Source organism: Capra hircus, chromosome 13, assembly GCF_001704415.2.
Source record: "Capra hircus breed San Clemente chromosome 13, ASM170441v1, whole genome shotgun sequence".
NCBI classification, from domain to species: Eukaryota; Metazoa; Chordata; class Mammalia; order Artiodactyla; family Bovidae; genus Capra; species Capra hircus.
In genome coordinates this window covers 24,919,793-24,935,410 of record NC_030820.1, presented here as the reverse complement: position 1 = coordinate 24,935,410, position 15,618 = coordinate 24,919,793, and the positions used below count along the sequence as shown (strand labels likewise).

Sequence of the window (15,618 nt, the reverse complement as noted above, 5' to 3'; positions counted from 1 at the left end):
CTGCTGCAGTACACATTCTCTGGAAACCACTGATCTAATTTCTGTCCCTATATAATGGAATCCTATAGTGTATAGTCTTTGGGGTCTGACTTCAGAGATGATATTATTTTCATATTCCCATTTTACAGGTGAGGAAACAGATGAAATAGGGGTTAAGTGGCCAGCCACACAGCCTAGACGCTGCCAAGCAGGATGGGATGTAAGCATGGGGAGAGGAATGGGGGTGGTCAAACTCTGAAGTCTCTGCCCTTACCACTCATACTGTGCTGAGGGATTTGATACAACATTCAACGCATCAGCTTTTAAAACTAGTCATTCTAAAGCTGTATTAAGAATGTCAATTCTGTTCAGTTGCTCAGTCGTGTCCGACTCTTTGCGCCCCCATGGACCATCGCATGCCAGGCTTCCCTGTCAATCACTAACTTCCAGGGCTTTATTAAACTCATGTCCATAGAGTCGGTGATGCCATCCAGCCATCCCATTAAGAATGTGGAGTAAATGAAAAAATTTTGTATGTATATTGGAATATATATATATATATATTTCCAATTAATGGCCACTGTAGGGAGCAACAAAGAAAAATGGAAGGAAAAAGGAGCAGAAAAGGGGGAGAAAAGGATAGGAATGTCTGGAATGAGGACTATGCAGGATTGAAGAAGAGATAAAAGGTTCAAGAGCTGCCTAAGAGAGGTAAAGGAAACAGAGTTTGATTTTGCCGTAAATAGTGGTAGCTGTGAGATTTAAGTGCCTTGTAATGTTGGTTAGCTGATGTCACTTTCTTAGTCCTTCTGATACTGAGACTTTGTTGTCCATTGTTCAGTCACTAAGTCGTGTCCGACTCTTTTTAACCCCATGGGTTGCAGCACACCAGGCTTCCCTGTCTTTCGCTATCTCCTGGAGCTTGCTCAAACTCATGTCCATTGAGTTGGTGATGCCATCCAACCATCTCATCCTCTGTTGCCTGCTTCTCCTCCTGCCTTCAATCTGTCCCAGCGTCAAGGTCTTTTCCAGTGAGTTGGGTCTTCACATCAGGTGACCAAACTATTGGAGCTTCAGCATCAGTCCTTCCAATGAATATTCAGGGTTGATTTCCTCTAGGATTGACTAGTTTGGTCTCCTTGCAGTCCAAGGGACTCTCAAGAGTCTTCTCCAGCAACACAGTTCAAAAGCATCAATTCTTTGGTGCCCAGCCTTCTTTATAAACTTTAGCTTTGTTAATATATAAATATAAACAAATATATTATGAGTCGGTGACCATGTTAATATAAGCAATTCGTGATAAACATTGAGTCTGCATGAACAGAGAAAAATGTTGAAAGAAAGTTTTAAAAAGTAGCATTGTACTTCCCTGGCAGTTCAGTGGTTAAGACTTCACCTTCCTGTGGAGGGGCTTGGGTTTGATCCCTGGTCAGGGAGCTAAGATACCACATGCCTCATGGCTGAAAAAAACCAAAACATGAAACAGAAGCAATATTGCTGTTTGTTGTTGTTTAGTTGCTAAGTCGCATCTGACTCTTTGTGAGCCCATGGACTGTAGCCCTCCAGGCTCCTCCATGGAATTGCCCAGACAAGACACTGGAATGGGTTGCTGTTTCCTTCTGGGGATCCTCCTGACCCAGGAATCGAACCTGTGACTCCAGGATCTGCTGCTTTGGCAAGCAGATTCTTTACTGCTGAGCCAAGCAACAGTGTAACAAATTCAATAAAGACTAAAATGGTCCACATTTAAAAAAAATTCACAAAGTAATGTCATTAATGTCCTGTAGCGATATTCATAATTGCTTTTGATCTGAAAGCTGGTGAAGTTAGAGTGTTGAGCTTAGTTTAGTTAGTTTAAATATCTAGTTTATATTGATGTTGAGCATCAAGCCAGGTGCCTCTGGACTTGTTACTTAGAGGGCCCAGAGGCTGACACTATCTTGGCCTAGTCTTCTTCCTGGGAGCTTTTGATGGGTGAAATCAGGTTTAAATGAGTGAGAAAGACGAAATTGAAATCTCTGAAGGAAAAGGCAGATTTCAGGACAGAGCAAATGGTCTGCAGATAAATAGGATGACAGAGTCACATGTTTTGATGATAGCTGAGATTGACTGCAAGGAGAAAAGCACTTACAAACATTAGCTTTTTATGTTCATCCTCCCCAGCCTTGGGGCATGTTGGATGGTCTGGTGGAAAGAGTGAGCCTTGGACTATGAGTAGAGGTTCCTGCATATCTGTCTGCCCTGCCATCTCTTGGTTGTGTGATTCTGAACAATTCTGTCATTTCTCTGGATTTTAGTGTTCTTATCTATAATCTGATTAGAGGATTTTCAGGGCTTCCTTCTTCCAGTTGTAACAATAAGAAATTCTTTACGTCATACAAAGCCAAAGAGGAGAGCCAGACGGAGTGAGTGGGCAAGGCGGAGGCTGCAGTCTTTGGTAATCTAATCTCGGAAGTGACATCCATCACGTTGGCTGAATTCCAAACATTAGAAGCGAATCATCAGGCCCAGCCCACACTCAAGAGGAGGGGACTGTTCAGAGGCAGGAATGCCAGAAGGCGGGTGTCACTGTTCTTTTTCTTCCTCTGTTTCTTCTGCAGTTGTGATTGATCATCATCTGTTTAAGAATTGGGAGAATTGAGAGGGGGACCCCCTAGATCACCTCCTGGTTCAGTGACTTAGAGAATTCATGAGGCAGTGGTACCCAGAACCGTCATTCATTACAGCAGAAGGTTTCAAAGCAAAATCAGCAACGGGCAAAGACGCGCGAGATAAAGCTCGGAGGAAGCATGCACAAGCTTTGCAGGGTCCTCTCCCAGCGGAGTCACACGAAGTGCACTCAGTTCCTCCAGCACAAACTGTGACAACACGAGGGACACGTCTGACACGAGGGGGGCTCGTGTAAGACAAAGCTTTCACTGGGGGCCAGTCATGTGACTAGCATATGCCAGAATTCCAGGCCCCAGAAGGAAGGCAGCGGCTCAGCAGGAACCGCACTGTCTGCACTAACAACTGAGGCCCAGAGGGCCACTCTTATCCGTGAGGGAATGAGGGGAGCCCCCCTGAAGTCCAAGTTCCCAGACGCCAACCATGGCCAACCTCTTAAGCAGGCCTCTCTGAGGACAGCAGTCTCAGGCCTGCTGTGGGAACTCGTTTCTGCACGGATGAGAACAGGTTACTGCTAAGTCACTTCAGTCGTGTCCGACTCTGTGCGACCCCATAGACGGCAGCCCACCAGGCTCCCCCGTCCCTGGGATTCTCCAGGCAAGAACACTGGAGTGGGTTGCCATTTCCTTCTCCAATGCGTGAAAGTGAAAAGTGAAAGTGAAGCCACTCAATTGTGTCCAACCCTCAGCGACCCCAGGGACTGCAGCCTTCCAGCCTCCTCTGTCCATAGGATTTTCCAGGCAAGAGTACTGGAGTGGGGTGCTATTGCCTTCTCCGTGAGAACAGGTTAAGTTTACCATAAATAATGGTGAGCAGTCAAAATACTTTCTTACACTGATAATTCTGGGCCTATGTTTGGTGGGGAGGTGGGGATGGTGCTTTTTATGGCCTGGAGATTAAAGAAGTTTACCTCAGGTGATAATCCCAGTGTTTAGATCCTGACTGGCCTGTTACGATGCATATTTGTAGTGACCTTAGGAAAAAAAATTTCAGTGGTGTAATTCTTAAAAGTTTTTTATTTATTTATGTTTTCGGCTGCAGCAGGTCTCAGTTGTGGCTTGGAGAATCTTTAGTTGTGGTATGTGGGATCTAGTGCCCTGCCCCGGGACTGAACCAGGGCTCCCTGCATTGAGAATACAGTCTTAGCCGCTGGGCCGTCAGGGAAGTGCGTTGGTGGTGTATTGATGTACTGTATCTTGCTTCCAGACATGTTGACTCAGTGCCTGGTTTTTGCCTGGCTGCTATGTTGCTGCTGCTGCTGCTGCTAAGTCGCTTCAGTCGTGTCTGACTCTGTGCGACCCCATAGACGGCAGCCCACCAGGCTCCCCCGTCCCTGGGATTCTCCAGGCAAGAACACTGGAGTAGGTTGCCATTTCATTCTGCTGTGCTAGGCATTCCCTATGTTAGGCATTCCCTATAAGATGTGTTCCTGGAGATTGTAATCAAGTGGGAAGACAGATATTAAACGTATAAGCAGAAATAAATATATAATTGCAAATAAAAGCTTTCCCTTAAACAGGAGGAGAAAATGCTCAGTTTCTATTCATTTGCTACATTTTTTTATGTACCTACTTTGTGGTACTATTCTGACATGAACAAAACAAAAGTCCCTGCTCTGATGGACCTTACGTTTTAATGGGAGTCAATAATCAAACATGCAATATTGTCTCAGATTGTGACAAGCACTATGAGGAAAAAAGCAAAACAGGATGGAGCAGTGGGGAGACTGAAAGTGAAAGTTGCCCAGTCATGTCTGACTCTGCAGCCCCATGGACTATACAGCCCATGGAATTCTCCAGGCCAGAATACTAGAGTGGGTAACCTTTCCCTTCTCCAGGGGATCTTTCCAACCCAGGCATCGAACCCAGGTCTCCCACATTGCAGGTGGATTCTTTACCAACTGAGCTATCAGGGAAGTCCCAATGGGAAGACTAATTTAGATAAAGGTGGTCAGGAAAAGCCCCTCTGAAGTTGAGACAGGAGGGGAGAGAGCAGGGTGCAACCTTTAAAAGAATGACATAGCAAATTTCTAAGTCATGTCCGACTGTTTGCGACTCCATGGACTGGAGGACAGCAGGCTTCCTTGTCCTTCACTATTTCCCAGAGCTTGCTCAAACTCATGTCCATTGAGTTGGTGATGCCATCCAGCCATCTCATCTTCTGTCACCCCTTCTCATCCTGGCCTCAATCTTTCCCAGTATCAGGGTCTTTTCCAGTGAGTTGGCTCTTTGCATCCGGTGACCAAAGTATTGGAACTTCAGTTTCAGCATTAGTCCTTCCAGCGAATATTCAGGGTTGATTTCCTTTAGGACTGACATAGTCATAGGACATGACAAAGCCTGGTTAGAACCAACTAGGTCCAAGATGGTGGAAGAGTCCCCCTTTCTTCCTATTTCAAAGTCACTTCTCTGTGTTGATGATGTTTAAGCAGAATCCTAAATGAATTAGGGAAGCAAGCCATACAGATATCAGCATGCCAGATAGTGGGAACTGCAAAGGTAAAACAGAGAAGGCAATGGCACCCCACTCTAGCACTCTTGCCTGGAAAATCCCATGGATGGAGGGGCTTGGTAGGCTGCAGTTCATGGGGCTGCTGAGGGTCGGACATGACTGAGCGACTTCACTTTCTCTTTTCACTTTCATGCACTGGAGAAGGAGATGGCAACCCACTCCAGTGTTCTTGCCTGGAGGCTCCCAGGGATGGGGGAGCCCGATGGGCTGCCGGCTATGGGGTTGCACAGAGTCAGACACGACTGAAGCGACTCAGCAGCAGCACCAGCAAAGGTAAAATCCTTGAGATGGGAAAGAGCTTGGTGTGTTTGAAGCAGCCAGATGTGTGTGGCAGGAATCTGTGAACAGAGGGAAAGGAGGGAATCAGACACATCCAGGACTGGGTCAGGAAGGGTCTATAAGAGAAGGGTTTTGGAGTTTCTTCCCAGTGTGATGAGAAGCCAGTTGCAGGGTTTTCAGCATGAAACTGACCGATCCAGATTTGTATTTAAACAAACATGTAAACATTTTAACTAGAAATATAGCAATACCTAAGTGAAAGTGAAGTCACTCAGTCGTGTCCGACTGTTTGTGACCCCATGGACTGTAGCCTATCAGTCTTCTTCGTCCATAGGGTTCTCCAGGCAAGAATGCTGGAGTGGGTTACCATTTCCTTCTCCAGGGGATCTTCCCAACCCAGGGGTCGAACCTGGGTCTCCTGCATTGGAGGCAGACGCTTTAACCTCTGAGCCACCAGGGAAGCTTCCCTATAGCAGTACCTAAAATAAGGGTATTTTATATATTTATATAGCAATACCTAAAATACCTTTAAATCATAAATACATAGGTTGATGAATTTTACAAAGTAAATACACCTGTGGCATCATTACCCTAATAAAGCTATAGATGCAGCCCTTCAGCCTCTTGTACCCCTGCATATTATCCTCTCCTCCAAATATTATAACTCTCTAGGCATACATCACCATGTATTGGTTCGCCCAATTTTACTATGAATGTTATTGCATTTGTGTTTGACTTTTTTCCACTTAGGATTAGCTTTCAATTCATCCAGGTTGTTGCCTTAGCTGTAAACCTTAAAAAAATGTTATGTATAGTAGTTTTATGAATAAGCCACAATTTATCCATTTTACTTTTGATGGCATCAAGCTCATTTCCAGTTTCAGCCATCCTCAATAATGCTGCTATGGACATGTTTGCACATGGCTTTGCATGTATGGATTTCTGTCAAGTGTTGATCTGGGAGTGGAGTTCCCGGGACACGGGATGTTCACATTTTATGGCCCAACATTGACAGATCCTACCAAGCAGCTTTTCAAAGTGGTTGTACCAGTTTATATTCTCATCAGCAATATTTGAGAATTCTTGTTACACTATGTCATTGCCAATAATTGTTTGCCAGTTAAAAATTTTTTTTTAGCCATTTTGTTCTCTTTGTCATAATGTCTTATAATGGTTTTGATTTCCATTTGCCTGATGACTAATGAGCTTGAGCATCTTTTACTGGCCACTTGGATTTCTTTGCCCATTATTCCCTAGTTGTAAGAACTTGGATAAGTCACCCAATATCTTTGAGTACAGTGTTAAAAATACACACAAGAGGAATGATGTCATCGAATTTTTGGTTTCTTTGAATAGTCTATTTGAATTTGTAAACTCATGGGTTTTATACTGTTGTACCTGACTTGGAATTGAAACAAAAATAAGAACTGAGGCCTCCCTGTGGGTCTATATGTGTGTGTGTGTCTTTTTTTTTTTAAATCACATTGCCATGGTTAATTTGAGTTTCAGGTTCACATGAACTGGGAAATATTTAATATTAAATTAGTGCCTGATATTAATGTTTAAGTTTGTTGATATAGTAGTAATAATGTAGACAAATCTTGGGGCTTCCCTGGTAACTCAGCTGGTAAAGAATCCACCTGCAATGCAGGAGAGCCTGGTTCAATCCCTGGGTTGGGAAGATCCCTTGGAGAAGGAATAGGCTACCCACTCCAGTATTCTTGGGCTTCCCTGGCGGCTCAAATGGTAAAGAATCCACCTGCAATGTGGAAGATGTGGATTTGGTCTCTGGTTGGGCTTCCCTTGTGGCTCAGACGGTAAAGCGTCTGCCTACAATGCAGGAGACCTGGGTTTGATCCCTGGGTCGGGAAGTTCCCCTGGAGAAAGAAATGGCAGCCCACTTCAGTACTCTTGCCTGGAAAATCCCATGGACGGAGGAACCCGGTAGGGTACAGTCCATGGGGTCAGAAAGAGTTGGACACGACTGAGCGACTTCACTTCACTTGGGAAGATCCCCTGGAGGAGGGCGTGGCAACCCACTCCCATATCTTACCTAGAGAATCCCCATGGACAAAGGAGCGTGGTGGGCTACAGTTCATAGGGTTGAAAAAAGAGTCGCTCACGACTGAGCAACTAAGCATGTTTGAGTAACCAAAGCAAGTTAGTCTCCTTTAAGCAACTTTTATCTTCCAGATGTTCCTAGGAACTACATATTAAATATTTTCTGCGTTGACTCTATCTACTTGAATGTAAAGATTTTTAATAATAGAAGGAACAAGGACTTTCTTGGGGGTCAAGTGGTTAAGACTTCGCCTTTCAGTGCAGGGGGTTGCGGGTTCAATCCCTGGTCAGGGAGCAAAGATCCCACATGGTTCCTCCCCAAAAAACCAGGACATAAACATTAGAAGTCATATTGTAACAAGTTCAATAAAGGCTTTAAAAATGGTCCACATTAAAAAAAAAAAATCTTAAAAAATAAAGATCTGCAGAGAGTGGGATTGCCCTTTTAGCCTCGCTAAAATGGATGTAGGAAAAGCAATTTTCCAAACATAAAGTTATTTTATAGGCAGACTCTTGTTTCTTCCTATGGAAATTATAATTATTTAAATTTGAATTAATACAATAGCAGCAACAATCACAAGAATATCAATATCACTAACAAAGGTCTGGAAATTGATTTGGGAGATGGTCCCACCAGCTACTATTTAAAGAAATGCCCTGTGGCATCCAGCTGAACCATAAACTGCTTGCACTATAGCCAAAGCAAAGGAATGTAAAGGAGCGTAAAAAGCCCTTTTAATAGAAAATTTTCTTTGGGCTGTTCAGGTTGATCTGAATGATTAATGGTTCTTATTTCTGCCTTATAAATTTTCAGTAAAATTTAAGATAGATTGGATTTGTATTTTTATGACTGCTGTATGTACTTTATAATACTTTAAGCTTCTTATATAATATCCAGCTGGTTTAATTATGCTTGTTTAAAATCTGTGACTGCACTTGGAAATGATTTTAGAGATTTCTAATTGCTATATATTTACTTTCCGGATGTGTTGTTGAATCATTTCTGTGTTTTAGCCAATTAAAGCATTCTTTTCTATGTAAAAATATTATCTATTCAAGTGATTCATTTTATAATGTAGTTTCCAGAAAAAAACGTTATGTTGAAAGGCAATTGTATTTATGGGACATAAATTATGGAGTGATTAAAATAATTTATTGCTTTCCCAAAGGCTTTCTCCCTGGGTTCTTTTATACAGTAAGCTCCACTAGGGCCTGTAAAATATGTTCAAAATACTTCTTGGTATTTAATCATTACTTTTCATGAACAAATTATAAAACAAGGACCTCCTGCATTTGGAATGTTTTTACTTAGCTGGGTTTTTGAAATAAACAAGACACTATTGGGTTCGACTAGAAACAGTGGTGCATCTGAAAGGCTGTAAGCAGACAGTACATTACCACATTAGAAGTCCGGAGCAGAGCCGAGTTGCTCCCTTTCCAAGGCCGGTCTTCCCCTGGTGGATCATGCATGCAGTTAGCAGTTAGTGAGCGTCACGTCATCTGCCTTGGCTGGACATAGCAACTCAAAACTGGATCTGCCCTGGTGTCTGGTGTTCTGAAGTTAGGGTGCATCTCAGTGCTCAGATTATTTTGAGCATGAGCCAGTTTAACCCTCTTTCCTCGGGGAGCTTGTCTCCTCTCTGCGATCTGGGGTCTGCTTCCCCTAGTTGTCACCTCTGGATCCCTGTGCACTTTAAGTTCCCTTTCCAGTTCAGAAATTTTGCTTTGGTTTCTATTACTGTGTTTTGAGACATTGCTGTCAACCCTCATTTTGTCTGAGAACTGTGTTCTGAACAGCGACAATGTGTTTCTTTGCAATTCAGTCTCAAACAAGTTGAGACATACCTGTGTATTCTTTTCTATTTTTTTTAAAATTAATTTGTTTGGCTGGCGTGGGTCTTAGTTGTGGCAGGTGGGATCTTTAAGATGTAGCACGTGGGATCCTTAGTTGTGGCAGCTGGGATCTAGTTCCCTGACCAGAGGTCTAACCTGAGCCCCCTGTACTGGGAGCATGGAATCTTAGCCACTGGACCACCTGGGAAGTCCCTTCTGTGTTATTTATATTATAGGTCTTTAAGAATTGGATGTTACCTGCAAAGATGTTTAGTTTCACTACAAATGAAAGAAACAAAACACTAAAACAGTAAGAATCAGTTTTCATCTTAGCTTGTTAGCAAAGAATGACTGCCCAGTGTTGGCAAGAATATGGATATAGTAGTTTGATGTACTGTCGGTAGGAGGTGTATGACTTGGTCCCTGTTTTATAGATGGCCCTTTGACACTTTGAGTATAAAACCGTAAAACAGCATAATGATGTTACAGCAACTTCATTCTTTGGAATTTATCCCAATGACCTATTCCTGGTTTTTCACAGAAATTGGTCCACAGGTGGTTGTAGTAGCAGTAGTAATAAGCAATAATAGTGGTAGTAGTATAAAAAGACTTAATAAACTGTGCATTCCAAATAGCAAAAAGAAAAGTGAATAAATGAAGTTTCATTTATCGATATGGTGAAATACCATGCAGTCTTGAAAAATAATATATAGATATATGTTATATTGGGCTTCTCAGGTAGCAATGGTGGTAAAGAATCCGCCTGCCAATGCAGGAGATGCCAGAGACGCAGGTTTGATCCCTGGGTCAAGAAGATCCCCTGGAGTAGGAAATGGCAACCCACTCCAGTATTCCTGCCTGGAAAATTCCATGGAAGAGGAGACTGGTGGGCTATATAGTCTACCGTGTTGCAAAGATTCAGACACAATTTAGTACGCACACACACGCTATATTAACTCAGAGAGACATTCATAACATATTAAGTAAAAATAAGATTAGAAGAGCATTTTTCTTGTGTGTGTTTGTATATATTTTCATATGAAAAGGTCTAATTAATATATATATATGTATAATATATCCCAAACTACTGGCATCAGTATTCTCTAGAGGGGTAATGGTATGTAAGTTATTATTGTTTTTTTGCTCAACTCTATTTTCTAATTTGTCTTGAATGAATATATGCATCTGATAAATATCACTTATAATGGAAAAAGCAAAGAGTGCCTGATCCAGTAGCTGGTATCCTTGAATTGCTAAACCTATCCATTCGTGGTATAATACAGTGAGGAAGTTCCAGGATCAGGAGATTGGAAACTTAGGTTCTAGCCTAAACTGTGTCACTGATTAGCTGTGAGACCATCAGCAAGTCTCTCTGGGTCTCTATTTTTGTGTTTAGTAAATTTAAGTTGATTGACCTACCTCTCTGATCTTTAAACTCCTTAACAGACTGTTCAGGTGTCTGAGGAACTAGCAAAAGGGAGCAGGTTTCTATACAAACTCTCCAGCCCCTATCCCCAGACAGAGCAGCCCTATATATTTGATATTTTGTGTATAGAGCTTCTATTTGAAGCTTTCTTTCAACAAAAGGTAAGGAAAAGGTGAGGGGAGAGAGTCCTCTTTAGAAGATGTAGTTTTATGTGACTCCTTTTAAGGTTTATACCTCTTCCCATTCATGGGGGCAAGTTTCTTATAGGACTGAGCTTACCTTATGTATCAGGATGCCCTTGTTCTCCTGGAAATAACAGATTATGATGATCTACATTCTTTGAGAGCTAGTGAGTAAAAGAATAATTCACATGATATGGGGTGTCTTCATCCTAGCTAACATAGAGAGACCTATATTTTTACACATTTCAAAAACCATTTCAACATCTTTTATGAATTATTTTCCCATTTGCTCCTGATCCATTGGAGTAATACTCTCTGCCCAGTCTATCCTACTTCAGTTGGACCCTAATGAATAGTTCGGGTCACCCATCAGCGTGTAACTTTTGGCAAGTTGCTCAACCTCTTGGAGACTCAGTGCTTAATAAAATGGTGAATGGCCAAGTTGGATTATATTATCTCCATGTTTCCTTCCAGCTATATGAAAGTCTGTGAAATTTTTCCATAGTTCAGGCTGACGAAATTGAAGCAACTGTTAACACTGGTTGGTAGCATAGTATCTTTGATCATCTAAAATCAACGTAGATTCAGAAAGCTTTTTTGTATGGACTTTTAGCAAGATGAATCTCTGGCACTCTAGGTCATTACAGTGCTTCAAGCAAAATAGGGAAATCACATGATATGGGTCTGACCTTCTGTACCCATATCTTCACTAGCTCTATATGTGGTCAGTATCACTGTGTCTGCTCAGAGGGGGCTGCAGTATTTCATTAGTAGCTAAGATGAACTGAAATTTAAGCTTGCTTCTTAATTCGGAGATTCCTGTCTGCCCAAAGGATAGGGAGGTGATTGTTTTTCCCCTAAAAATACAGTCTGTTCTCTGATTCAGAGTAAACAAAATTTTATTCATATCAGAAAAAAAGCAGCTTCTGAAAATAACCCTATTATCTGGTCATAGAGACTCTTTACAAGAAAATATGTGTAAAAATAGACATCTATATTTGAGCTTCTGTCTGTTTCACTCTCTGTCTATTTGATGAGAAATAGAGCTATATGCCCTTACTGTCTCTAATGAGAAAAATGGGGAAGTACTTAAACAGGAGTAATTCCCCATCAGAGTTTTAAAGCAATCGTTTTGTTTTCCATTGTCCTTGTTTTATGTCAACTTTACTTGTTTAATTCATGTAGATTTCACCTTTTTTTTTTTTTGAGTCCTATTTTTTGTCAGAATTTTTGATGGGCACTGAATTAAGACATTATTCTCCTGTGTCCCCAGGAAACTACTCTAAGATTGAAAATATAGATGTATGCTGCTAAGTCACTTCAGTCGTGTCTGACTCTGTGTGACCCCATAGACGGCAGCCCACCAGCCTCCCCAGTCCCCTGGATTCTCCAGGCAAGAACACTAGAGTGGGTTGCCATTTCCCTCTCCAGTGCATGAAAGTGAAAAGTGAAAGTGAAGTCGCTCAGTCGTGTCCGGCTTATAGTGACCCCATGGATTGCAGCCTTCCAGGCTCCTCCATCCATGGGATTTTCCAGGCAAGAGTACCGGAGTGGGGTGCCATTGCCTTCTCCAATAGATGTACAAACAAGTAATTATAAGATGGTAGGGTATACCCTTCGCCACAGGGGCTCTATGAGATACAGGCCCTGGGAGACGGCCTCTGAGTATTGCAAGGCACTGGTTGGTGATTTATGTTGTACGGCACTTTGTTACCAAGAAAAGAGTGGATTATTCGATTAACGCAGACAAAGTGTTCAAAACGCAGCTTGGGTGATACACAATGATGCACAGCAATGCAGGCTGATGTGAAAAGTTACCATTCACACGGGTTTCTTATAAAAATTGATGAATTGTCTAAAAAAAAAGGACCCTGGCCCCTTATTCCAAACTCTGTGTGTGTGTGTTTGAGAGAGAGAGACTGAAAAAACACTTTGTCAAACTGGGACATTTTAACCTTACTTTCCCCCTCAATATTATATTTTGGGCACTTTCCCATGTCATTAATTTTTTTTTCATATTTCAGCTGTATCATTATTTATATAACTCTTCCTTTTTTTTTTTTTTTTTGCTGTTGTTGGACTTTGAAATAATTTCCGAGTTGAGTTTATTATACCTTAGGCTGAACATTTTGTAAAATGAATCTTCACCCTCTTATTATTTCATTAGTTATTAGGTTAAAAGGTATAAAATTTAAGTCTCTTGATAAATGTTGTCAAGAGGGTTTACAGAAAGATTGTACTTCCAGTAGAAGAGTATGAGAAAAACGGTTTTTCCTGATTGAATTTAGAATAATATCTTTTCTTCAGTGTCCTTTCCTGCTAGTAGAGAATATTGTTAATGAGAGACTTAACTAAACTTCAGGTTAGTAAAGTAATTCCTTCAGAAGTCCTATGCAGAAAAATATTTTGGAAATTTAATACCTTTCCTTTATAATCTGAAAATCTTTTGGCATGGAATGAGATTTTAGACTTAATAATTTAGGAAGACTTCTATCAGTATGATATTAAATTCGAAAAAGAAGGTTTTCTTGTTGTTGTTCTAAATGGTCATTCTGTCATTCCATTTTTGTGATTAGCGAATAACTTTCTGACAAGTTCGCAGCAAATGAGGAAAATAGATAAAATTATATCCCCCGATTCTGGTAGACATGCTTAGAAATAGATTATAAATGTTCCGTATAGCTAGTTAGGCTTTGAGAGCAGGGGCGAGGTGCTTATACTATTGTGAATTGTATGAGGCTGTAAAATATCAATAGATATAATGCTCAGTTATTATTTTGGGTGTGTGCTGAATGTGGTTGACCACCACTGTACTTTTAAATATGTATTTAATGGCTTATTTATTTCTTTATATTATATAATTGGCTCTCTTCTTGCTTATAGAATTTCATATTTATTAAAATATAGGCAAGGAAAAAGCAATTAAGCAGAAACATTAAATATTAATATAGTGCCACTACATAGTTTTTTGGGGAAGTACTTGAGCAGCTAAAATTACATTTTTAGATTTTTTTTATCATTTTAGACGTGTATTTCATTTAGTCATTCTATTCTATACTCGTTTAACAAAGGAAAGAGAAAAAGGTATATGTAAAGCAGATTTAAATAGTTTTCGCCATCCAAATAGACAGTCGTCATTTGTTACAGACCCGTTTCTAATATGTTTAGAAGCTGTTCAGCAATCAAACTGATAAACTTCTGGAAGTTTTGTTTTTGATAGGAACTTAGTTTGGAATTGTTGTTTCTAGAAAAATTTAAGTTATCTAAGGCTTCATTAAAAAAATACTTGAGGTATACAGTAGGTCATTCTTTTGTACGGATTCTCCTATGTGGATTTAAATCTGCCATGTAATGTAAAGAGATTAATGTGTTGAAATAAATAGTTAAGTTAGTTTAGTGTGTGCTTAGTTTTATTTGCTAATCAGTGGACTGATGAACTTTTTTTTTAAAAATAAAATATTATTTAGAAGTCATTAAAGTTGTAAGGTTCAGCAAATACTCTTTTTCTGAAAAACATAGTCCTGGAAAAGTAAGTAAAAATTGTATTGGAATCAGATTGAGTTGAGTTCTTGTACCTTTTTGGGTAGAGAGTTATTTTTTTAGAGAGCTCTAGCATTGGAGTTGTATGTTTTACAACTATGGGGAAGTCACTTTTTTTTTTTTTGAACCTCATTTTAAAAAGATGTAAATAGATGCCAGTCAGCGCCATCATGGTAGTTCAATATGGTAATACTGAAGTAACACGTGGAGCATACCCTATGCCTGCTTACTGGGTGCCAGTTGAACTTTCACCTTCATAGTTAATGCTAGTTAATAATTAGAGAGGTTTTGGTATAGGGCTGGTGACGTATCTTAAAGTGGAAATATTCCCCCTACATAGAGTGTAGGCTTTCTCTCCTTTAGGAAACAGCCCTGCAGTGTATAAATGTTTTTAAATAAATGAGAGATTTTTAAAAAATTATTATTCCTTAGCATAGCACTGGAGGAATATATGTGAAACTTCGAGAGTGGGATGTTGACAGTCTGCATGTGCAAAGGGCAGGTGGTTCTCCTAGTCCGCTTGCCCCTTTGATGGAGAAGAGTGATGGGCCAGATGGCGAGTAGTGACTGACGGTAGTCATGGTCTAGGTCAGGTTTCTGAATTACATGTTTGAAACTTACTATGTGAAGCTACCATCTGTCATTAAACTATGAACATCTATCCAATACCAGGTAAATACCGTAAAGAAACCATCTAAATACTACGTAAACATAAGTAAATACCATAAAAAATAAACCAGATAACTACTGTGTAAATACCTTAAGAAACTATGGTGTAAAAGGTGTTTTTATGAACAGGAGATGTTCTTAGCAACTTGATTTTTTCTTTTCTATTTTTTTGCTAATAGTAAAATGGGAAAACCCTATTTCCATTTAGAGGATAATAGGTAAAAAGTGGTACATTCACGATGAACTTTTATGTATCAGTGAAAATCAGTGAACCACAGCAGAGATTGCCTAGCTGTTCATCAACCCTTTTCTTCTTCTTCCTGGTAAATAGCTAATCACGTTCCCCAGCCTCCTTTACTTTAGTGAATATTTTTGATAACAGAATTAGGAAGCAATGTCAGAAGCTATTAAAGATGAAAGGATGAATGCAGCAAGCATGCCAGTTAGATTCAGTCATCTTTGCTTCTGGAT

At 40.5% G+C, this 15,618-nt stretch overlaps 1 protein-coding gene and 1 non-coding gene across 5 annotated transcripts in view; one reads left to right on the top strand and one right to left on the bottom strand.

Annotated features, from left to right (window-relative positions):
• Positions 1-15,618, top strand: part of ARHGAP21 (Rho GTPase activating protein 21) — a 132,353-nt gene that overhangs the window by 29,422 nt on the left and 87,313 nt on the right. The window lies entirely within an intron of this gene.
• On the bottom strand, positions 5,825-5,896 carry TRNAW-CCA. The gene has a single exon. It is a non-coding gene; the product is annotated as a tRNA-Trp (tRNA).